The sequence below is a fragment of the Perognathus longimembris genome, chromosome 4 (assembly GCF_023159225.1).
Source record: "Perognathus longimembris pacificus isolate PPM17 chromosome 4, ASM2315922v1, whole genome shotgun sequence".
NCBI classification, from domain to species: Eukaryota; Metazoa; Chordata; class Mammalia; order Rodentia; family Heteromyidae; genus Perognathus; species Perognathus longimembris.
In genome coordinates this window covers 5,945,401-5,968,673 of record NC_063164.1, presented here as the reverse complement: position 1 = coordinate 5,968,673, position 23,273 = coordinate 5,945,401, and the positions used below count along the sequence as shown (strand labels likewise).

Below are 23,273 nucleotides of genomic sequence, written 5' to 3'. Positions count from 1 at the left end.
CTTTTACGATCTCTGTTGGGTGGGCTTCCCCTCTTAATATTCGCTGTAGGGCTGGTTTTTTATTCACATACTCCTTTAGCTCCTCTTTGGTGTGGAAAGATCTGGTTCTCCCTTCGAATGTGAACTCCAGTTTCGCTGGATATTTGATCCGAGGTTGTAAATTGTTATTCTGAAGTACTTGGATGGTGTTCTTCCACTCACTTCGAGCTTGGTAAGTTTGTGTGGATAAGTCGGATGTTATTCGAATCCTCTTCCCATTGAAAAAAGTTTCCTTCTTCGCTTTGGCTGAATTCAGAATTTGCTCTTTAATCTTGAGGTCTGTAGTCTTGAATATTATGTGCCTTGGGGTGGTTTTCCTGGGGTCTGGCCTGCCAGGTGTCCTATAGGCTTCGGTTACCTGGATGGGGTCCCCTGTGAGATTGGGGAAGTTTTCTGCAATAACTTTATTGAGAACATGATTAAGCCCTCTGCTCTGATATTCGGCTCCTTCTTCTATTCCAATTATACGCAGATTATATCTCTTGTCTTTGTCCATTAGTTCCTGGAGTAATCTTCCCTGAAGCTTCACCTTTTCTTGGAGTGTGGTCATTTTCTGGTTGTTGTCAGCTGCTTCATCGTCCAGGCGAGAGATTCTGGATTCCATATGGTCCACTCTTTGTGTTATGGTTTCAATTGCGGAGTTTATGGATGTCAGAGAGCTATTCATGGTTGTCATATCAGCTCTGATCGTGGAAATTTCTTCCTTTAAAGAGTTGTATTTTAAATCTATTTTTTCATGCATTTCAATTCTCAGGGTGTGGAGATTTTCTTTAAAGGCGGCTTGCATTGTATCCATTTTTGCTTCCATTTCTTTAAACGAGGCTTGCATTGTATCCAGTTTTGCTTCCATTTCTTTCTTGGCTTCCTGGGTGTCCTTCCAGATTTCCGCTCTAAACTCCTGGAATTGTTTTCTGATTTCATTTCTGACGGTTTCGATCATTCCTGTTAACATGTCCTCATTTGCTTTTTTATTCTCCATCTCCTCTCCAGTCGTGCTGCTTTTTGGAGCTGGCGAGTTGGCTTGTCCTTTGATGAACTGAGTTATGTTTCTTTGTGATTTGCGCATCTGGAAGTCTGTGTAGTTCTTCCCTCCCTTCTGTGTAGGCGTGTCTGCGTCAGCAGGTGCTGTCGCTGTGGCCCCGCCCACCAGTGCAGGGCACGCCTATCAGAGCGGGCGCTTTCGCCGGGGCCCCGCCCTCCTGTGCACTGTGAGTCCCCTACAACAGGCACTTAAGTGGGGTCTGCCTCCCAGAGCGAGCCCTGGGTTGTTGGGTTGTGCTTGCGCCCTCCCGCGAGTCCGTTGGGGGGGGGAAGCAGTATGTGTGGGGCCCAGTGGGATCGACTGTCCGGGTGTGGCTTGGCACCCTCAGACCTCGCCTCCGCTTCGAGGAGGGGGAACGAGATCAGGCTCAGGTGACCCTGCTGGGCTGGTATTGCCCACCAGCGCCTGTGATTTTAGTTGTAAGAGTCCGCAAGGTCTAGGCGCCTCGGGTGGGGCTTGCCCTGCCGGCCGTCCCTGGCCCCTGTTGGGAAGGGGACGGGGCCGGTTCTGCCAGTTCAGGAACCTTTGGGGGCTTGGGGCTGTTCCGCCCTTCCCCTGCTAGACTGGCTTCCCAGTGCCTGCTGGGAGCTTCCCGCCTGATTTGGGGAATCTTTGTTCCCACGGGAGTGGGGAGGGGGAGGGAGGGAGATATATCGTCTTTGTCGGGCTTGGGTCTCCCGTTGGGGGAAGGGATTATGGGGGACTCACTTTTGCTGCTTTGTGTGCGTGTCCCGCACCGCCGTTGGCCCTTCAGGGGTTGGCGAAGTGTCGTGGTGGCTCCCCCGTTCCCTCTTTCTGCCGCGCTGGGTTCCCTTGTCCGAATCCGGTGTGGACCCGAACTTCTCGTCGCTGCTGGGTGTGTCTTGGTCCGCACCCTGCTTTGTGTCCGTGGGGTCTCCCGCTATATGGATTCTGCGCTCCTGGCAACCTGTCTGCCGATCGCCGGGTTTCCCTTTCCCAGCCTGACCCTGTTTGGGCCAGGGCCGGCTGGTGGGGGGAGGGTGCCCCGATTAATCTCCGGCTCCGTGTAGGTTTTCGGTTCTTCTTTTTTGCTCCTTTTTGTTTTCCTGCGTTTCTCCACTGCTTCTGGATGCTGGTTTTGCTGGGTTCTTGGTGGAGTGTTGGGTGTTGGAGTTCCCAGCTCGCTATTCAGTTGGTGCGAGTCGGGGTGCCTCCCTATTGTCTCGGCGCCATCTTTCTCCATACCCGCCATTCTTCTCTTTAAAGGATAAAAATTATTAGATGCCACTTGCTGCTGGTGATTAAGAGAACACTCAAAACAAGCCAGATGCTGGTGGTTCACACCTGTAATCCTAGCTACTCAGGAGGCTGAGATCTGGGGATTGTGGTTTGAAGCCAGCCTGGGCAGGAAAGTCCGTGAGACTCTTATCTCCACTACACTACTCAGAGAAAGCTGGAAGTGGTGCTGTGGCTCAAGTGGTACAGTGCTAGCCTTGAGCACGAAGAGGCTCAGGGAAGTACCTAGGCCCTGAATTCAAGCCACAGGACTAGAAGAGGGAAACAAAACAAAACAAAACAAAACACCTGACACAACATTGATGATGTATGTCTAAGGGATAGAAAGATGAAGTAAGATGGTGAGAATATATAAAAATTGAGACAAAAATTTTTTGAGGTAAGTTTCACTATAGCTGAAGTTGGTTTTAAGTTTGTGATTTCCTTCCTCAGCCTCCTGAGTGCTGAGATTATAGGTCTGGGTCACTATGCTTGGCTAAATGATCTGAAAGCTAAGAATGAGATGTGTGTGATGATGCATGCTTATAATCTTAGCTGCTTTCCATTGAGGAGGTAGTAGGATCACAGTTCAAGGTCAGCCCAGGTGAAGTTAGCTAAAGACCTTGTCTGAAAAAAAACAAACACTAAAGAAGGACTTTGGGACATGACCAAAGTAGTACTGTGCTTACCTGGCCCAGCAAAGCTTGAGTATAATCTCTAGTACTGGAGGGGAAAAAGAGTGGAATGAAAATTTAGAAAGAAGCCGGACACCAGTGGCTCACGCCTGTCATCCTAGCTACTCAGGAAGCTGAGACCTGAGGATGGAGGTTTGAAGCCAGCCCAGGAAGATAAATCTGAGGACTCATTTCTTAAATTAACTGCAAAAAAAGCTGGAGGTGGAGCTCAAATGGTAGGTCTCTTAACTTTGAGTGAAAAAGCTAAGGGACAACAACCCAGGCCCTGAGTTTAATGCCCAGGACTAGTGTGCACGTACTTGCACACACTTACAGAGTGAAAGAACCAGAAAATAAGACTAAGAAGTTAAAAATAACATTGATAACTGTGATAAAACTTCATTAATAAATAAAATATGTAGAGATGAAATGTTAAACAGGAGCTAGAATGTAAAACAGAAAACTGACGTAAAAGGATAGGATGAAAGTGGCCCCTAAAATGTTCTAATCGTTTTTAGATTCTAAAAGCTAAGAAGCAGGCTGGAGTTATGGCTGAAGAAATAAAGTGAAGGCTGAGAGCACGCAAGTGGAGTGAGCTTAAGCTCTGAGCTCAAGTCCCTGGGCCTGAAGAGAAAGAAGAACAATTCAGAGGAAACAATCCCAGCTATGTTGGAGGAAAAGACGGGAAGGATTGAGGTTTAAGACCAGTTCAGGCAAAACGTTATTGAGACTCCATTTCAACTAATAAGCTGGAAGTGGTGGTTTCTATCTACCATCGCAACGATGTAGGAGGTGTAAAAGAGAGGGTCACCATCTAGGCTGGCCATGGCAAACATGAGCTTCTATTTAAAAAAAATAATTAAGTTAAGAAGAGCTGGGGTGATGGTTCAAATGGTAGAGTGCCTGCTTAGCAAGTGCAAGGTCCTGAGTTCAGACCCCAGTACCACACACACACACACACACACACACACTCACACACACACTCAAGCACCCCCCCCCCACCATTTGAAACACAAACGGAGAAGAAAAGGTATTTATTTGATGTTAAACGAGGCAAGAACAAAACCAAGCTACAACCAGACAACTTTGAATTGGAAACAGTGACCAATGGATGGAGGTGCTGACGTTGTACTCATATCTATTGTTCACCTAGACACATAAAGAGCAGGTTCCTGGCATCCTATTGCATCCCGCAGCTGAGCTGGGCTGTCCTGAGATCCCATCTCCCATAGGGGTACTCTAGGTCAGCAAGTACGCCCTCACTTTGGTGCTTGGAATGTGTTCAACTCTACCTTCTTTATTCTTTACCTTATTTCGGAGTGCTTTCATTATCTTCTAGTTCTTTTATGATGAAATCAGCATGTGAAAGGCAATTAAATCAAGATGCTAAATGAATTTAATCTACCTTATCTCCTGGACATTCTTGTGGTATTACATTTGGTCATGACACTGTTTTTCACATTCACTCCCACAAGTACATGCATGCATCCCACCTTTATCACCTTGGTTCACCACTTATTGATCTTGGGTTACTTAGTTACTGCTTCCTTCACAGTTACTGATGAGGGAAATAAGAATCCACTCTTTAAGGACTGGACTGGTAGGTGAGGGTGTGGTGAAGAGGGAGAGTTCAGTCAGTAATGGCTCCCGTGTCTGCTTTTGTGACTAGATAGATGCTAGCACTGAAATCTAGATTAGAGAAGTTGTTGTTGCTTCGATCAGGCTCATCTTGGAAAGCTTAGGGACAACAATCGCTGCTCACAACCCCTAAACTCCTGGAAATGCTAGCACTGCATCAGAGATGGATGGGCTGAATGTTTGTGTCTCCTCAAATTCATACGGAAAGTGAGTCCTTTGGGAAGTAATTGGGTCATGAGGGTGGAGCTCTGAAGAATGGGATTAGTACTTTTATGAGAAGGAGGTGTAAAGCTATCTAGCTCCCTTCCTGTCATGTCAGGACAAGAACTGGGAAGTAGGCCCTGGTCAGACAAAGAGTCTACCAATGCCTTGATGTTGACTTGCTAGCCTCTGGAACCATGAGAAATGTTTCTGTTAAGTGTCTGTCTGTGGTACTTTGTTATAGCAGAGCAGACTGAAAAGACAGACACAGTTTCTCCCATTTCCAAACGGGAATGCTTCGGGAGGCTGAAGTTGGCTTTCTTCATATGCCAAAAGGTCAAGTAATTCTGGTCCTATTCATACTCTGGGTCTTGGGGTTCTTCTGAAGGCATCACTAACTGGCCAACCACTATCTAGAGGACCAAAGACAAACACAGAATATCACTCTAAACTGCAACATTCATCCATAACTTTCTGCAGTTCCTAGAAAATATGCCCTTTAGAACAATAATAAACCTCCATCTCTCGAGGTGCCATTAAATTTCCCACAAATCCAACTACGTAGAGCCTAATGATTCACTTTGGTCCTTAAACTGTGTACCACCTTTTAGAAAAGATAGCACATTCAAAGCTACAAGCACAGGGCTGGGAATATGGCCTAGTAGTAGATTGCGTATAGATGAAGCCCTGGGTTTGATTCTTCAGCACCATACATATAGAATAAGCCGGAAGTGACCCTGTGACTTAAGGGCTAGAGTGCTAGCTTTGAGCCAAAAAAAGCCAGGGACAGTGCTCAGGCCCTGAGTTCAAGCTCCAGGACTGGCAAAACAAAACAGCCCCCAAAGCTACAAGCACTATGCAATTTATAGTTTATCAACTCCATGTATTTGGGCCTTCCCTCTTCTACATTATGAGGTAGCTGACCCTTTTGTTCCCAAATGATTGTTTCCTTTCACTAAACTTTGACCATGTTTTTGGTCCTACTTTGCTGGTATTTCACCTAAGTCTTGGCCATAGAGCAGATGCATGTGTGTCCATTCCTAATTCTTGTATTGAATCTTAACACCCAATGGGGTGGCAATAGGAAGTCAGGTCTTTGGTAGGTGATCAGGTCATGCTGAAGTAAGGAGGTCAGGTCTGGCCAGCTCCATCTTGTCCATGTGTGAACTGTAGGGTCTGGCTTCTTGTCTTCATGGGTGTGCCTGAATCCCTAGAGGAAGGGAAGTCCCACCCCTGGGTGATGGGTGTGCCTGAATTCTTGGAGACAGGGGTGGGCACTTGGCCTGTAACTTACCCAACCTGTCAGTCCAGTGCTTGGGACTGGGAGCTCCTGTGACCTTGTCCCCTGACCTGACCCTATTGAGGCACTGACCAGCTCAGGCGCCATTAAGCCATGCCCCATGTCTCTGTGTTTGTTTCCTGTGTCCTGTCTCCTGGCTCATATCCGGTCACCATGGCATCCCAGTTCAGCTCTCCATTGGAGCTGGATTGGTTTGTTGGTATTGTTTTTGTTCTTTCTTTTCTCTCTGGTCTGTTTCCTGACAGTATTAAGGGAATTTGTGGGCTGCAGGCCTTTGTAACAGCTGGCTGCCTGCAGACTGCTAATGCTCTAATAAAGACTTCAGGATTCCATCTTTCAAAATGTGGCTTCTCTAATAATTTACCTTACAACAATGAGCGCTAAGTCCTCATAAATGGAATTTGTCTCCACATAAGACTACAGAGACCACATGTGAGAACTATGAACAGGAAGTAGGCCCACATCAGACACTGAATAAGCTTGTCCCTTGAGTTTGGATTTGCTAGCCTTCAAAGTAGCAGGTTACTCATAAGCCCTTTGACCAGTACTTTGTGTGTTTCTAAAATCTCCAGCCAAACTTTAATTTTCTTGGTCTACTTCCACAGATGAGCTGGTCAAAGCTTTCAGTGGATAGATCTACACAGTCTCTCACTTTTTTGAGAGAGATTATTTGTAATACTTGCTCTAAGAGGAGCACTCAGAAGTTATGCACTGCAGGCATACTTGTGGGGCAAGCAAGACTCTCAGCCCAGGTCCACTCCACTGTGTGTGGTGTTTGTCCTTCAGCCCATAGGAGGAAGTTGGTTGGGCTCATTTGACCTAGAGAGCACTGAGATATGTCCACCGCAGCACCATAGCCTTCAGACCACACTTTCCTCAAGTCTGGTCAAGACATCTGATGAAATACACCTGTTGAATTTAGGTGTGAGGACTGCATAGGATCTCCTTACTTTGCCTTGGTCCTTCTATTCCTGCTTAAATGCTGAAATGTGGCATTCCTTTAAGCCTTTGTTCTCTGCTTCTTCTGGGTCTCCCTGTTTCTGTCCCATTGGTCCTTCTTCTACCTTCTGAATCCCTGGACGCCTGCCATCCTCTGCTTTCTGCCCCCGCTGGGCATCACCTATCTTAACAGCTTCAATAGGTAACTTTGACTATCACAGTTTGGCTGTGGGTTCTATAAAGATCTTAGAGAAATTTAGAAACCAAGGCTCACTGGATTAATTTATTTCTTAAATACTGTAGAATAAGGATGAAGAAATCTCCATCTTCGAGGAGCTTTCAGTTATTAGTAGGGGAATAGTGACTCTGCTGCTAGCACAGCAGTGCTCTTGGACACACTGGGGAACTCAGGCACGGTTTAACTCTTTTCTTGATTCACTCACCATACATATTCAAACCCCGTTTTATGGTGACATTGCATTCTGAATTCTGATTTTTCCACGGTCGTCCCCGGTCACTGGACAGCGGCGGGGTTCTTCTCAGCGGGTTTTCATAGCCGCACCGACACTCTGACCACCGTTCCCACCCAGGGCCGGGAAGGCAAGCTCGGCGGCCTGCTTCGCTCTTCCTCGCGCCAGGGTGGCTGCGCCGCTCCGTTCGCCCCGGCCCGGCCCACCTCCAGTCACCTGGCCATCCCGGCGCCCGGCTCCGAGCAGGTGGACCAACAGGTGGGCGGGGCAAAACTCGCCACCGGAAGGCGGCCGGCGTGGCTCAGCCCGTCTCGGGGGTCCTTCCGGTCTGGCGCCGCGGGCGACCACCCCGTCGACCCCCCCCCCCCACACCACCACCCCCGCTGACGGAGCCCGAGAGTCCTTCGCGGCCGCTGAGGAGGGGGCCGGGCCGCGCCGCCGCACCTGGGAGCCGCGCACACGCCCCGCACGCAGCGCCCTTGACCCCACCCGGCCACCGTCGCGGCCCGGGACGCGCGCCGTGACCCGGAAGAGCATTCTCCTTAGCAACTGAGGGTCCGCGGCGCCGGCGCCGGCCTCCGAGAGCGACGGTGAGGCCTCCCCGCCCCCCCCACCCCCCTCGGCCCCGACCCGCGGCCCGTCCTCCCGGGGCGCCGCGGCGGCGGCCCGGGCCCGGCGCGCCCCGTGCGCCCCTGGGCCGTTTGTCCCCGGGGCCCCGGCGTCGCCGCTGCCCACCTCACGCCCCCTGCGGCCCGGCCTCTCGGGGCCGCTCCTGGCGCGCCTGGCCCGGCGGGGCCGCCCTGGTGGCTCAGTTCGGCGGTGGTGTGCGAGGATGGAAGCGGCGTTCGAGCCCCGCGGCCTCGGCAGCCGCCCTCCGGGCTCCCGACCCCGGGAGCGGCGGGCGCCTCAGCGCAGCGCTGGACGCCTGGCTCGGGGCCCTGCGCGTCCCCGGAGCCGGGCGCGTTCCTCCTCCGCTGCCTTGGCCGCCGCCGGGACCCCTTTAATCGCGCGCGTTCGAAGCGCCCCGCTTCCGGGGCCGCGCTGTCCGGACGGGGTGCGGGGGGTGTGGCCCCGATACCGTCACTTAACGCGGGGTGCAGGGAAAGCGTGGAAGAGAATTCGTTACGTGGCCGGAGGGGCAGGTGTTAGGTTTACACCACACACCCACCCCGAGTTTGGGGCAATGGTGCTAGGAAAACCTCCCCTCAGCCTTTAGGTAACTAGATGATGGCCAAGTCGAACCCAAAGACGAGAATGGGAACCGGCATCCTGGAAATGACATTTAGAAATAAAATGCAAGCATTTATATACCAAGACCCATTGTTCAAAGACTCAAGATATTATTATATACTGTGTATACACACACGTACACGTGTAATCCCAGGGAAAGCTAAGGTACAACTCCTACTTAAGGACAGCGTGGGGTACAGAGCAAGTTTGAACCTAACTTGGAAGGTGTGTGTGTGTGTGTGTGTGTGTGTGTGTGTGCTGTCACACATTGTATACTTCCAGTTCAGTTCAGTAAGTATTGAGTGAGTGTCTGTATTGTTATGTGCACCCAAAAGGATATAGAAGAAAATGAATGACTGCACACTTTACCTCAGGAAAGCAAGAAGGTGACATTGGTTAGAATGCAATTTGTGTGGTAGATATTAAGTACTATGTAGTAGTCAGAAGGTGGAGAAGTCATTATGGGCTGGGGTTACAGTGCTATCTTCATAGAGTAAATGAGACTTAATTTTTTCTCAGAGTATAGATACAATCTGTGTTTATACTGGAGGGGTTTGGAAGTGCTAAATTAGGGTTTTTTTTTTTTTTTTGGTATGTACTTGTACTGAGGCTTGAACTGGGTGTCTGGGTGCAGTCCCTTAGTGCTTTTGCTCAAGGCCCATAGACTTTCCTGCCTGGGCTGGCTTTAAGCTGTCATTATCATATCTCACACTCCTGAGTTGTTAGGATTATATGAGTAAGCCTGTAATTAGCTCCACTGATTTCCTTATATTCTTTAGGGTTTGGAAATAGTTTCATGTGACAATTCCTTAAAAAAAATTACTGTTGGGGGCCAGGAATATGGCCTTGTGGTAAGAGCACTTGCCTCATGTACATGAAGCCCTGGGTTCGATTCCCCAGCACCACATATATAGAAAATGACCAGAAGTGGTGCTGTGGCTCAAGTGGCAGAGTGCTAGCCTTGAGCAAAAAGAAGCCAGGGACAGTGCTCAGGCCCTGAGTCCAAGCCCCAGGCAAAAAAATAAAAAAATAAAATAAAAAAATTACTGTTGGGCTGGCAATGTGGCTTAGTGGCTTAGTGCCTAGCATGCACGGAGCCCTGGGTTTGATTCCTCAGCACCACATAAACAGAAAATGCTGGAAGTGGCGCTGTGGTTCAAGAGGTAGAGTGCTAGCCTTGAGCAAAATGAAGCTAGGGACAGTGTTCGGGGCCTGAGTCTCAAGCCCCAGGACTGGCAAAAACAAACAAACAAAAAAATGTGATAAAGGTGATGTACAGAGATTACAATTACATGAGTGAGGTAATGGATACATTTCCTTTTGTAAAGTTTCTTCTGTACCCTCACTCTCTTCCCAGTCCTCTCTCCTGTCTCCACCTATGAGTTGTATAGTTGACATTTTCATATTTAAATCTTTAAGGTCACTTGATTTCTGATTTATTTTAAACACTCTAGTACAAATCTCTGTGGCATTTTATCACCGTTGGTGATCAAACAATGGAGCTACTAGCAGGTGCTTTGCCCCTTAGAGATGGTTTGCTTCTACAGTTGAAACACAACAGTTTAAGTAGAATTAATTATATATATGCTTAAAACTCTTGTGCATGTTATTTGATGGACATTTCCTGAGTTCAGTCTATGTAGCAAATACTCTGTCAGGAGATATCAAAATCAAGTTACTCAGCAACTAGCAGCTGTGCTTTATCTATTGCAGGTGTGTATGTGTGTGTGTGTGTATGGGTGTCTGGGAGAGGGGAGTTAGCTTAATCTTTCTTTGATGTTCAGTGTTTGTTTTGAGACACAGAAAAGCTAGACTAACTTTTCCTTAGGCTCATTTTCTGTGTGAATCCACCAAAGATACATTTGTGATGATGTACAACATCAGTTACACAGAGGAGGATTTCACTTTTACATTTCCATACATGTTTATAATATGCTGCAGTCAGTCTCACACCCTCTATCATTCTCCCTTCCTTCTTCCTAAGACAATTTCAGTAGATTTCATGGACAATATGAAGATGCACAAATTCTTAAGACTTCTTGAAATGTTTTGTTGCTTTCTTACAGATTTTATGTTCATTTCTTCACATAGTAATTATTTGAGGGCCTTTTTGGTACCAGGCTCTATGGTTGGCCTTGGAGCTGGGAAGAATGGAGACATGATCCCTGTCCTCAGCAGAGGATAGTCAAAGAATCATGCAAATGTCCACCTGCTCTGTGACAAACCTTCTGGGATCTGCGGGATGCACAGGAAAGGCAATGAATGTTCCAGTCAGAGCAGTTAGTAGGGCAGAGGCGCTTTGATGACCACTTCATAGAGAGGAATATGGACTTGGGATACAGCTTTGCCTATGGAGCTGGAGGAGTATAGAAGAATCTGGTGGGAGAGAGAGCTTTGCTGAGAGGTGGATGGCAGCCCGAATGGTGCCAGGCCTTAGAGTCAAGTTGAGTTGTTTGTGTGTGTGTGTGTGTGTGTGTGTGTTTTTTTCCTGTATCCTGGAATAATGAGAAGCCACTATAAGGGTTCAATTTAAAGGCTTAGGCTGGATTTGGGGTGAGGATGACACAATAATGTTTGAATGGCTTGCTTTGTGTTTCTACCACTGTTTAGTGTTTCTATTGTCTTCGTGTCCTATTTCTCAGCTTTGTTACACTGGAAGCCTGCATGTCCCATTAGCAAGATGCATTCACTTTTATTTTTTATAATTGAGGGAAAACAAGTTTAGGAATTAAGATAGGAGTTACTTGATTTGAAATGCTTTTTAAAAAATTAATATTACAACGTCATAATACTCTTTATCCCCCCCCCGCCCCTTTTCTTTTGGTGTTGGTAGTGGGGCTTGAAGTTAGGTCTGGGCATTGTCCCTTAGCTTTTTTCTCAAGGCTGGCGCACTGTCACTTGAGCCACAGCTCCACTTCTAGCGTTTTTGTGGTTAATTGGAGATGAGAGTCTTACAGATGTTCCTGCCTGATCTGGCTTTGAATCATGATCCTCAGATCTCAGCCTCCTGAGTATCAGCTAGGATTACAGGTGAGAGTCAGTGGTGCCTGGATTGGATGAACTAATCTATAGATGTCTGTTAAGCCCATTTGCTATATGGCATCATTTAAATCTGAGGTTTTTAAAATTGGTTTTATTTTTGTCGGAATGATGTATCCATTGATGAAATAGGAGTATTCTTTCTCCCCCCCCTTCTCTTTTGTTGGCTGTGGGGTTTGAACCCAGGACTTGGGTGCTATCCTTGGGGTCTTTTGCCAAGGCTAGTAGTGCTCTACCACTTTGAGCCACAGAACCACTTCCAGTTTTCTGTAAGAGTCTTACAGACTTTCCTGCCCAAGGTGGCTTTGAACTGAGATTCTCAGATCTCAGCTTTCTGAGTAGCTAGGATTACAGGTGTGAGCCACAGGCGCTGGGCTTTATTTCCTTTCTTGATTTATCTGTTTGTTAGAATTCTCTTTGCAGCCATTGATCCTTTTTAAAAGTGACATTTTGAATTATTTGGAATTTCAGTATTTTTATACTCACTTATTTAGTTGTTATGAACTTTGTGTATGTGCTCACATGGGTGTGTATGTGTGAGTGTATGCGTGCCAGTACTGGGGCTTGAATTCAGGGTTCCGGTGCTGTCCCTTAGCTTGTTTTGCTTAGAATTGTTGTTCTATTACTTCATCCACACTTCCACTTCTGGCTTTTTGGTGGTTAGTTGTAGATAAGAGTCTCATTGACTTTTCTTGCCTGGGCTAGTTTTTTTTTTTTTTTTTTTTTGGCCAGTCCTGGGCCTTGGACTCAGGGCCTGAGCACTGTCCCTGGCTTCTTCCCGCTCAAGGCTAGCACTCTGTCACTTGAGCCACAGTGCCGCTTCTGGCCGTTTTCTGTATATGTGGTGCTGGGGAATCGAACCTAGGGCCTCGTGTATCCGAGGCAGGCACTCTTGCCACTAGGCTATATCCCCAGCCCCCCTGGGCTAGTTTTGAATTGCAGTTCTAAGATCTCAGCCTCCTGAATTATTAGGATTATTGGCATTAGCCACTGATGTCCAGATGTTATGAACATGAGCCTTACCTTTTCATATTGTGGTTTTATGTTGCATGAACTTCTATTTCTTTCACTGCTGCTCAGAGGAGAGAAAACATGCAGCTATACTGAAATCAAATTCAAAGCCAAAGTAGATAACAAATGTATTAAGAATCACTTAGAGGGTCTGGAAATAGGGCCTAGTGGTAGAGCGCTCATCTCGTATACATGAAGCCCTGGGTTTGATTCCCCAGCACCACATATATAGAAAATGGCCAGAAGTGGCGCTGTGGCTCAAGTGGCAGAGTGCTAGCCTTGAGCAAAAAGAAGCCAGGGACAGTGTTCAGGCCCTGAGCCCAAGGCCCAGGACTGGCAAAAACAAAAAACAACAAACAAAAAAAGAATCACTTAGAAGCATCAACTATTCCAAAAATAACATGTAGAAGGAAAGAACTAGAGTTCTCCTAGAATAAATTAGGAGCTTGAAGGTTATTTAAGGTACAGACAAAAAATTAAAAGGTGGGTGGTGAGAGAAGGCAGAAAGAGGTAAAAAGGAAAGGGAGGAGAAGCAAAATTAACAATATCCTATCTCTGAAATAAAAATGAAATGACTGGGGGCGGGGCATAGTTTAATTGATACAGCACTTGACACTGGTCAGTGACTGGTACAGAAAAAATTGAAAGTTGGTTTGCTTTGGTCAAGTTGCTTCGTTTTCAGATTCAAATTTAGGTTTATTTAGTTTCTAGGAATAGTAGGAAAGAGCAGAAGTTGTGAAACTTTTCCTTATCCCTCCTAGTATAGAACTAAAATAGATCAAAAGAATTGTGAAATATCATATATGACCTTTTAGGTTATTAGAGATATCAAGGATGAACTTTGAGAGACAGGTAAGGTTTTGCAGGTGTCTATAAAGACAGTGAAACATTTGAGCAAGAGAAAAGAGTATATTTCAGTGTATGGGGATGGAAGAATGGAACATGTTTTTGGCTAAATTGGATGTGGCTGTGGGAGGCAGATGACACAGGAGATTGGACTGAATAGTAGAGTACATTTGGTATCTGAGATAACATATAAGTTTTGTTTTTTCTTGTTTTGGATTGGTCCTGGGGTTTGAACTCAGAGCCTAGGGACTCTCCCTTACCCTTTTACTCTATCACTTGAGCCACAGCTCCACTTCCTGCTTTTTTGGTATTTAAAATTAGAGATAGGGTCTCATGGACTTTCTTGTCTGGGCTGGATTCATACCACAATCCTCAGATATCAGCCCCCAGAATAGCTAGGGTTACAGGTGTGTTACTGGTACCTGGCCAACATAAGCCCATTGTATATATTTTTCTACATTGGCTATATTCATATGATTCAGGGAAAGTGTCTTTTCAAATTCCTTCTTCATTAGCAATCTTGCACATAATACGTTTTATTGATTGATTGATAACTTATTTTCTTACTGTAGCACCCTTAGTTAATTTATTAGTACTTGTGATTACATTGTTCATTGTATGAGAAATCCTCTTTCATAAAATTCTTTCCAAAGAAGTCAGCATACTTTATGCTGCTTCATTTATTGATTATCTTAGCAGTCAGCTTACAAACCCCAGAGAGTATCCCATTTCCTCAGGCATCCAGAATTCAGCTCCATTTAGAGCCATTGTGTGGCCCTATGCTGTTCCATTGAGAGGAATACTCAGAGGGTAGTTTTGTGGGCAGAGCTCAGGCCTAGTTCTGGGGCTTTTCTGTTTCTAGCTGGTGGGGCACTGACCTTGAACTCACAACTGCCCACCAGATGCAGAATTAGCTCTGACACTGCCTGGGCTGATTGGACTCATTTCTATCTCAAAGGATTTAAGAGCTGAGGTTGCAACAAGGCATCAGTGAATTTTGATTAGTTAAAAGTAATTAGTGGAAAAATACCTTACTGTTAAAATTGCACCATTCTTCATGCAATGCTTCTAATTAGTTTACACAAATCTTTTTACTATGGTGTTCTGGCAGGCATTTTTTCCAGAGCTCCTTGAAGTAGTTGTCAGCAGTTTTAGTTTGGTCAAAGAGTACATTGACCCTTTTTTCCTTGCCCCTATGGGTCTTCTTGTTAATGCAACTTCAGAATAAAGAAGAAAACAATCAAGAGATTTTGCTAACTTGCAATAGGTGGCTCCTTAGAAGGATATGATAGACCTTGGCAGATCTTTAGTCAAAAATTGAGTCTGAAATTGAGACTATGTGTGTCTTTACATGCATTCAATGTAATCTTGATCTTCTTTTTTGTCAGTTGTAAGGCTTGAGCTCAGGGCCTGGGCATTGTCCCTTAGCCTTTTTGTGTCCAGAGCTAGTGCTCTACCACTTGAGCCACTTCTGGTTTTTGAGGGTTTAATTGGAGATAAGTATCTCATGGAGACTTTTCTTCCCTGGGCTGGCTTTGATCTTATTCTCCTGAGTAGCTAGGATTACAGGTGTGAGCCACTAGTGCCCGGATCCTGATGGTTTAAAAAATTTTTTTTTAGTACTGAGAAGTTATAAAATAATGTGTGCAAAACATGTGTAAGGTGTCCAAGCTAATAGGATAAAAAATTCCTACATATGTAATTATTACTTTAGAAAACAAGTCTTTGCTGTGAAACATCTCTACACATCTGTTCCTAATCCCTACAGTCACTTAATCCACTGTTTCTCTTAGGTAATCTTTTATTTTTTTAAAGATGATATTGAGATTTGAACTCAGGACCCTTCATTTGCTAGGCAGGTGCTTTGCCACTTGAGCAACTCCCTTTTTGTGTTTGCTTAGTTTTCAGCTAGTGTCTCACTTTATGTCTAGGCTGGCCTGGATAGCTAGCTATACTGTATATACTTCCCTGCAACACAGGGATGACAGTCATGTACTACTATGTCTAGCCATTGGTCATGATGGAGACTTAGAACTGTGTGTGTGTGTGTGCGCGTGCGTGTGTGTGTGTGTGTGTGTGTGTGTGTGTGTATCCCTGGGCTGGCCAGTCTCTGCCTTCCAAGTAACTAGTATGAAAGGCTTGAACCCCTGTGGTCTGCTGACATTTTTGAGGTTAAAAACACCCTCTGGGGGCTGGGGATATGGCCTAGTGGCAAGAGTGCCTGCCTCGGATACATGAGGCCCTAGGTTCGATTCCCCAGCACCACATATACAGAAAAAAACGGCCAGAAGCGGCGCTGTGGCTCAAGTGGCAGAGTGCTAGCCTCGAGCGGGAAGAAGCCAGGGACAGTGCTCAGGCCCTGAGTCCAAGGCCCAGGACTGGCCAAAAAAAAAAACAAAAAAAAAACCCCTCTGATTTTATAGTTCGAATCCTTAAGTGATTATATGTTTTTGGAAAATGTAAAAACATCACAGCATAGGTTTTTCCCTTTAGAGAAATGTCTGTTCAGATCATTATTCTCCAATTAACCCATTTTTTCTTCCATTAATCTCTTTTTTTTTTTTCTTTAGTAGTGCTAGGGAAACTTAGGGCCTCACATTTGCTAGGCTAGCACAATACCACTAAACCATGCTTCTAGCCTTGTTTTTCACTGGTTATTATTATTTATGGTATTAAATGTTTTTTATTATCCTTAAATTGCTGCACAAAAGAGAGTCAATTCATGATGTCAATTTATTCTTGAGTACAGTGCATCTTGATTTGTGTCATCCTTTCCATCATTCTTCTCCCAGGTTTAGAAATTTTTTAAATAATGCAGTCCTGAAGACCCTATGGCTTTAGTAAATTTGTGTTTTTTTTTGTGGTCCATGGGCAATGGGTGTTGGTGCAAGTGACCTCTTTCTCCTCTAGTTAAAAGGCATGAGAGATAAATCCCCCATCATTAATGTCTTTGGTGTATGTCTCAGTGGGGGACCTGCACAGGAGCTTTCTGTGACCCCTGTGAAGCCTGCAATATAGCTTTAAGAGGAAGTTCTGAGATGGGTCAAAGGATGTCTTGTTCTTTGCTATGTGTCAGCTCCTGCTCTAATCAGAGTGCTGACACACCTCTTATGTAGTGGCTTCAAACAGACATCTTTGCTTTGTTATGAATGCAGTTGGATCTTCAGACACTACAGACATTTGATTTTGTAAATCACAAAATCAAGTGCAGTGCCATTGTCACTGAAGGTAAGAAGGCCATCACAAATGTAGTCCAGGTCACATCTACCAGCAAGTACTTTGTCTCCTGCTGTCAAAAGTTTGGAGTGTACATGGTGAAAGTTTTGTTCACTGGTTATTTTTGAGATCCTATATGATCCTTGATCCAACAATTTTTAGGCTTCCCATCATTGCCTGGATCACAGGCATGTGCCCTGAATCCATTTTTCTTACATGGAAATGGAGTCTTGTTGACTTTTCTACCCAGGTTGGCCTGGAACTGTGATTCTCCCAAATCTCATCCTTGCATATAGGTTGGGATGATTGATATGTGTCACGGTGTGTGATCATGGCTTGGGAGGGGATCTCTTGAACTTTCTTCCTGGGCTGGTCTAGAACCTTAATCCTCCCATCCTTAGTCTCTCAAGTAGCTAGGATCAGAACCATGGGTCATGTGCACCTGCTGCATTTGGTCTTTTAACTATTATTAATATGCATAAGAAGTTAAGGTTTGAATTTCTGTTCACATTGACTTCTTTAGTTTTTGTAACAAAGTGTTCTATAATATTGAGTCTTAATGGTCAAGAGTTGGTTTGTTATTTGTCTTTGTGTTTTTAAAAGCATTTAAAATTACCTTATATTCTAACTTTAATGAGAATGCTAGTAATATTATAGCATTCAGGATGATATCTGTCTGTCGTGGGGCTTGAACTCAGAGCTTGGTGTTGATCCTGAGCTTTTTTGCTTAAGGCTAGCACCCTACCACTTTGAGCCATAGTGCCATTTCTTTTTTTCTGGTGGTTAATTGGAGATAAAGAGTTTCATGGACTTTCCTTCCCCGAGCTGGCTTTGAACCGTGATCCTCAGATCTTAGCCTCCTGAGTAGCTAGGATTACAGGTATGAGCCATTGGTGCCTGGCTAAAAAATACGTTTTTATTTAAGTAGTTGTACAAAGGAGTTGCCATTCATCAAGGTGATTTATGAATATAATGCATCTTGATCAATGTATTCTCTTTCAACATGCTCACTTATCCCTTCCAATCAACTTGTTCCATCATCTAAATCCCTTCTTCCCTCCCCTTCCCTCCCTCCTCTCCTCTCCTTCCTTTCTTTTTCTTAATTTTATAGGATATGTATTGAATACTGAGACTACATTTGGTTCCCCTTCCTCTCTCCATATGTCTATCCCTTTCTCTCTGATACCACTCCTACCCTTTTAGGTTCTTGTTTCCTAGTGTTTATTTTGTTGAACTGTGATTTAGCTTTTCTATGGAATGACACCATTTGAGTTCTCCCCTGAATCTACCATATTCCAGTTAATAAATTTGTGTACACTTACATACCATCCAATGTGTTTACTTATATATTCATAAGTTAATTCTAGCTACCATGTATAAGAGAAAACATGCAACCTTTGTCTTCTGGTAAATATTTTGAATTAAGAAAATTTTATGCTTTTTCAATTAGTTAACTATGGAGTGACCTATATTAATAGATAGAACTTATTGAAATATACTTTAAGTGGCTATTCAACTTGTTTTACTTGGGATTTTTGCATCTATGTTCATTTCTTCTTCTTCTTCTTTTTTTTTTTTTTTTTGGTTGTGGTGCTTGAACTCAGGACCTGGATGCTGTCTCTGAGCCTCTTTGTGCTCAGGACTAGTACTCAACTATTTGAGCCACAGCAGCGCTTCTGGCGTTTGAGTGGCTAATGGGAGGTAAGAGTCTCACAGGCACTTTTCTGCCTAGGCTTCAAACCACAATTGGTAAACTTGTTTGAAAACTACATTGAAACCACTTTTTTTTTTTAACCCTTTAGGCTTGAATATTTTTAGTAGTGAGGCCCTGCTGTAGATTTTTCATTTTAGACTTACCTTCCTTTCTTAGAATAGTTGTTTAAAATTTTTAGAGAAGAGCTTTTTGATTTCATGAGCCTGAATTTGTTGTAACAAAGTTTAATTGTCCTTCAGTTCCTATGGGGGTGGGATGGATTATTAGATTCCAAAATCTGCTGATGTTCAAGTTCCTTATATGAAATGACATATTTGCAGCCTGGTGTGGTGGTTCATGTCTGTAATACCAACATTTGGAAAGTGAAGGCATGAGGATTGCTAGTTTGAGGCAAGCCTAAACTACATAGCCATGTAAGTGTTACAGTGAAATTTCCCTTGTACAACTAAAATATGCTAGTAAAAATCTTAAGAAAATACAAAGTGAAGAATTTTCTTGAACATTTCAGATTTATAAATTGCACACATCATTACTTCCAAGTACTTTAGAGAGTATTTACAATAGCAAGGGCATTTTCTTAAATGTTGATTTAACATGGATACAACAAACTTACTGTACCCAACACCTATTACAATTTTGTCAGTTGGCACCGACGTTTTTGTTATTATTGGCTCTTTCAGATGGAGAAAGGAAGCTTAGACAGGTTAGATACCTCATCCATGCCATAGCTCAGGCTGCTGGAGGCTGGTTTAAGCCCTGGAGTAGAGAACTGTGGACAAAGACCCTGTATCAATTCAGGTTTTACGTTTATTGTGCATCCAGAGGTAAGATTGCAATGTAACTTCCCCATTAGTGACAAGTTTAATACTTGTGACCTGAAAATGTAAAATAATCTCAATTTTCTGAGCTTTCTATGGAGCCGAAGACCCTCACTCTGGCCCCTTTGCTCAGAAAGCTGTGTAAGTGTTGGAAAACAGCTCTTTAATAAAGTGGATGCTTGGATTATTTTCCCTGGGATGCATATGCCTCTGTTTTTTTTTTTTTTTGTATTCCTGAGAAACTGGAATTCAAGGTGTGTCATAGTTGTACTTTTGTACTTTGGGAATTACTTTGTTTTTTTTGTTTTTCTTGGATTGTCCTATTTCTCTGTCATCTATCTGAAGCAGATAACTATTAAATTCATGGTGGTGATCCTTATAAGTGGTAATCCTACCAGTGTCTTTTGCTATATCTGGTTGGAAAGTGAGAATAGACCTCATTAATGTTGCATTTCCAGGCTCTTTGGTGCCAAGGCTCCATGCATTGGACTAACCGACATAGAAGTTCTGTCTTGGAAATAGAGGCTTATAGTTCTAGGAGCTCAGGTTAGTGGCTTATTGCTCTGAGTCTTGTTTGTCAGTGAACCCCACAGTCAGTGATTAGTCGTGCTTGTTATGTAGCCACAGCTTGGACCCCTGGCAGAAAGTGATGGCTAGTGTTACTATTTTCAAGCCTTGATTGTTAGTGCTCTTACCTCCTAACAGAGTCTGGTGTTACAGTTTTGGGGCTTTGGGTATGGGGACCCTTAAACCATTGGTGTTAGTAGCTCCCTGAAATTCCTTCTATTTAACACAGTCTTGCCTTTCTGCCTCTTCTCAGTCCTTCTGTAGCCCTTTGTCTTCATAGTTGCTTCTACTTCCTGTAGTTTCTGTTCTCTGTGTATCTTCAACTGTCTTCTGGCCAATGTTGTCTCTTCCTATTACCTGTTAGCTTGTTCTACCCATGCATGATTAAGGATCACAAGTAGGCAAATAAAGACCAGAAGAAGAAGCCTTTTATTGGACCTAACTTTGCAACACCAGAGGGCATCCCAGAATAGTGCTTCCTATCTGACTCAAAAAGTGAGGTGATGCTGGGCACTAGTGGCTCATGCCTGTAATCCTAGTTACTCAGGAGGTTGAGATCTGAGGATTGCAGCTTGAGGCTAGCTTAGGCAGGAAAGTATGTGAGGGCTGGGGATATAGCCTAGTGGCAAGAGTGCCTGCCTCGGATACACGAGGCCCTAGGTTCGATTCCCCAGCACCACATATACAGAAAACGGCCAGAAGCTGCGCTGTGGCTTAAGTGGCAGAGTGCTAGCCTTGAGCGGGAAGAAGCCAGGGACAGTGCTCAGGCCCTGAGTCCAAGGCCCAGGACTGGCCAAAAAGAAAAACAAACAGAAAGTATGTGAGACCGATCTCCAATTAACTACCAAAAAGAGCAGAAGTGGAGCTGTGGCTCAAGTGATAGAGTACTAGTCTCGAGCAAAAAAGCTCAGGGGCAGTTCCCAAGCCCTGAATTCAAGACCTAGGACTTGCACGTGTGCATACACATGTACACATGCACACACATGTACACACACATGCACAAAAGTGGGCTGAATAGCCTTGTTATATAGCCGGTAGGATGTGTGGCATGCAAAGGAAGGTTTGTATTTTTACCAATCATAGGATAGCTTCTACCATCTATAGACCCCATGTGGGACCAGTCACTGGCCTTACATAAAGACCAGTCATAAGTTCTGCACTGAACCAGCCACTGGCTTCTTGCTGAGTTACTGAAGAGGTGCTTTCCACTCTCATCTTAAGTGAGAATAGCTATAGGCTCATTTACAGTTCACCCTAGGCTAGTCTTGGCCCCAGATGCTGCCTTACAAGGCTAGTGTGGATTGTTTAACCTGCACAGATTGTGACTTGAGCAGGGGCTCCTGGATTAGGAGCCATGCCTTCAGTTGTAGTGGTCATTGCAGCTAGAGTGTTCTCAGAATGATTATACAGTATTCCAAATAACTTGGCTGCCATGAGGGCAATGTGGCTGGTTGCTAAAGAAGGGGATACTTGACTGACAGTTACCCTGCTCTAGGCAGTCAGGCATAAGAGCCGGGTTTATCCACTGCCATTCAGAGCTTTGAATGACCTGATTCAGTTATTTTACTCACTCACACACACACAAAAAACTTATAGGGTACTTACAATAAAGATTTGAAGCTCAACAGAAACTAAAATTCTCAACAGCATTTAAAAGAGCTCAATAGTGCCCATCTGTAGTCCCAATGACCCAGGGGAGTCCCTCTGAGCTGTGTCAGTCGTGGTTTTTTAGCTAGGAAATGGAGAATTGTAAAAAGCTGCAAACCCAGGCTGGGGATATAGCCTAGTGGCAAGAGTGCCTGCCTCGGATACACGAGGCCCTAGGTTCGATTCCCCAGCACCACATATACAGAAAACGGCCAGAAGCGGCGCTGTGGCTCAAGTGGCAGAGTGCTAGCCTTGAGCGGGAAGAAGCCAGGGACAGTGCTCAGGCCCTGAGTCCAAGGCCCAGGACTGGCCAAAAAAAAAAAAAAAAAAAAAAAAAAAGCTGCAAACCCTAGAGTTACCATCTTCCAAACTTGCACTGAATGATGTGAATGCAGGACATATTTTCTGTAGAAAACTGGGGACTAGAATCAGAGTTGGCTTTGTAGAGCCTCCTAAGTCTAACATATAGGGTATTTAGCTGACAGAATGGATCTAACATAAGCAGATTGATTGGCTTAGGGGGTCATTAAACTTTACCACATATCACTGTGTGTTATCTGGATTTAGTGTCTTAATTTATTTTGTGGTTTAAAATTTTGTCTTCAGCACTCTTCTAGATTCTTTGAATAATACTAGAATTTGTCTGTGTTACTTTGAGGGACTTTGAGGTACAATTGTTTGGAAATTGGTATGCCTTCTTCTGGAAGTGCTGTTTAAGACAAGACATTGATTTTGTGTTGTAGGCAGGAATATGTCTAAAAAGAGTCTGTAGGTAGTAAATTCCAGATGTTTGTGGCTACAGCCCTGAAAGTAGTAGGCATTGTTATAGCAACCCTTTCTCCAAGGACAAAATAATGATATAACTGAGTTAAAAAAATAACACAGAAGCCAACTCGATATTAATCTCTCGTGTAAAATTTTAAAAAAAGTTTTCATGAGCACTGACATTTTATTTGGAATGATATGAGCCTTGGGAAAACTACTTTCAATTCTTGTGTGTTTTAGTCATTTGGTTCAGTGGACTATAGATTCTAAAAGTCACATTTTTCCAAATTGCCATAGTAAATTTGCCATGTGGATCAGTTTTGTAATTCTCTTTCCTTTGGAGATTAGAATGTATGGAGAGTTAATGACTATAAGTGAGTACTATTGAAATGTCATATAGTGCTGGTGAGAGAGTTACTTTTCAGCTGTATTGTTAAGTAACTTCTCTGTCATACCAGGAAGTTTGGATTGTACTTGTGGTAGCTCTGCTCCTACAACTTATGGTTTATGTACACAAAGGTACTAAGTGACAGCAGTATTAATCAATTGCTGAATTGGTTAGTAAATAAATATTTTGATTTTATGACCTGTAGTTAAAGAGCTTTTAAAGGACATTAACAAGCTTCCTCCTTGTGCTTCATTTTACTTTAGTTTCTATGCATTCATGCATGTGCTTGTGAGTATAAGTAGTAGAACAAATACTGTAGCTCATTAACATCAGCTATTATTGATTGAGACTTGTTGAATTTGATAACAAACATTGGGGTTTATTGCAACATATTTTCCTGCTTTGCATATGTCCCCCCATTTTTGCTGGTCGTGGCGCTTGAACTCTGGACCTGGGGTCTGTACTTGAGCTCTTCAGCTCAAGGCTAGTGCTC

The 23,273-nt window shown here is 44.2% G+C and overlaps 1 protein-coding gene across 2 annotated transcripts in view; it reads left to right on the top strand.

Moving 5' to 3' along the window:
* Window positions 1-7,987: 7,987 nt before the first annotated feature.
* Dis3l2 (DIS3 like 3'-5' exoribonuclease 2) overlaps window positions 7,988-23,273 on the top strand; it is a 312,571-nt gene continuing 297,285 nt past the window's right edge. Inside the window, exon 1 of one of the 2 annotated variants that reach the window (XM_048344518.1) lies at window positions 7,988-8,129. The gene's annotated coding sequence lies outside the window, so the exon portion shown is untranslated. The remainder of the gene's footprint in view (window positions 8,130-23,273) is intronic. The other variant, XM_048344519.1, reaches the window with a different exon arrangement.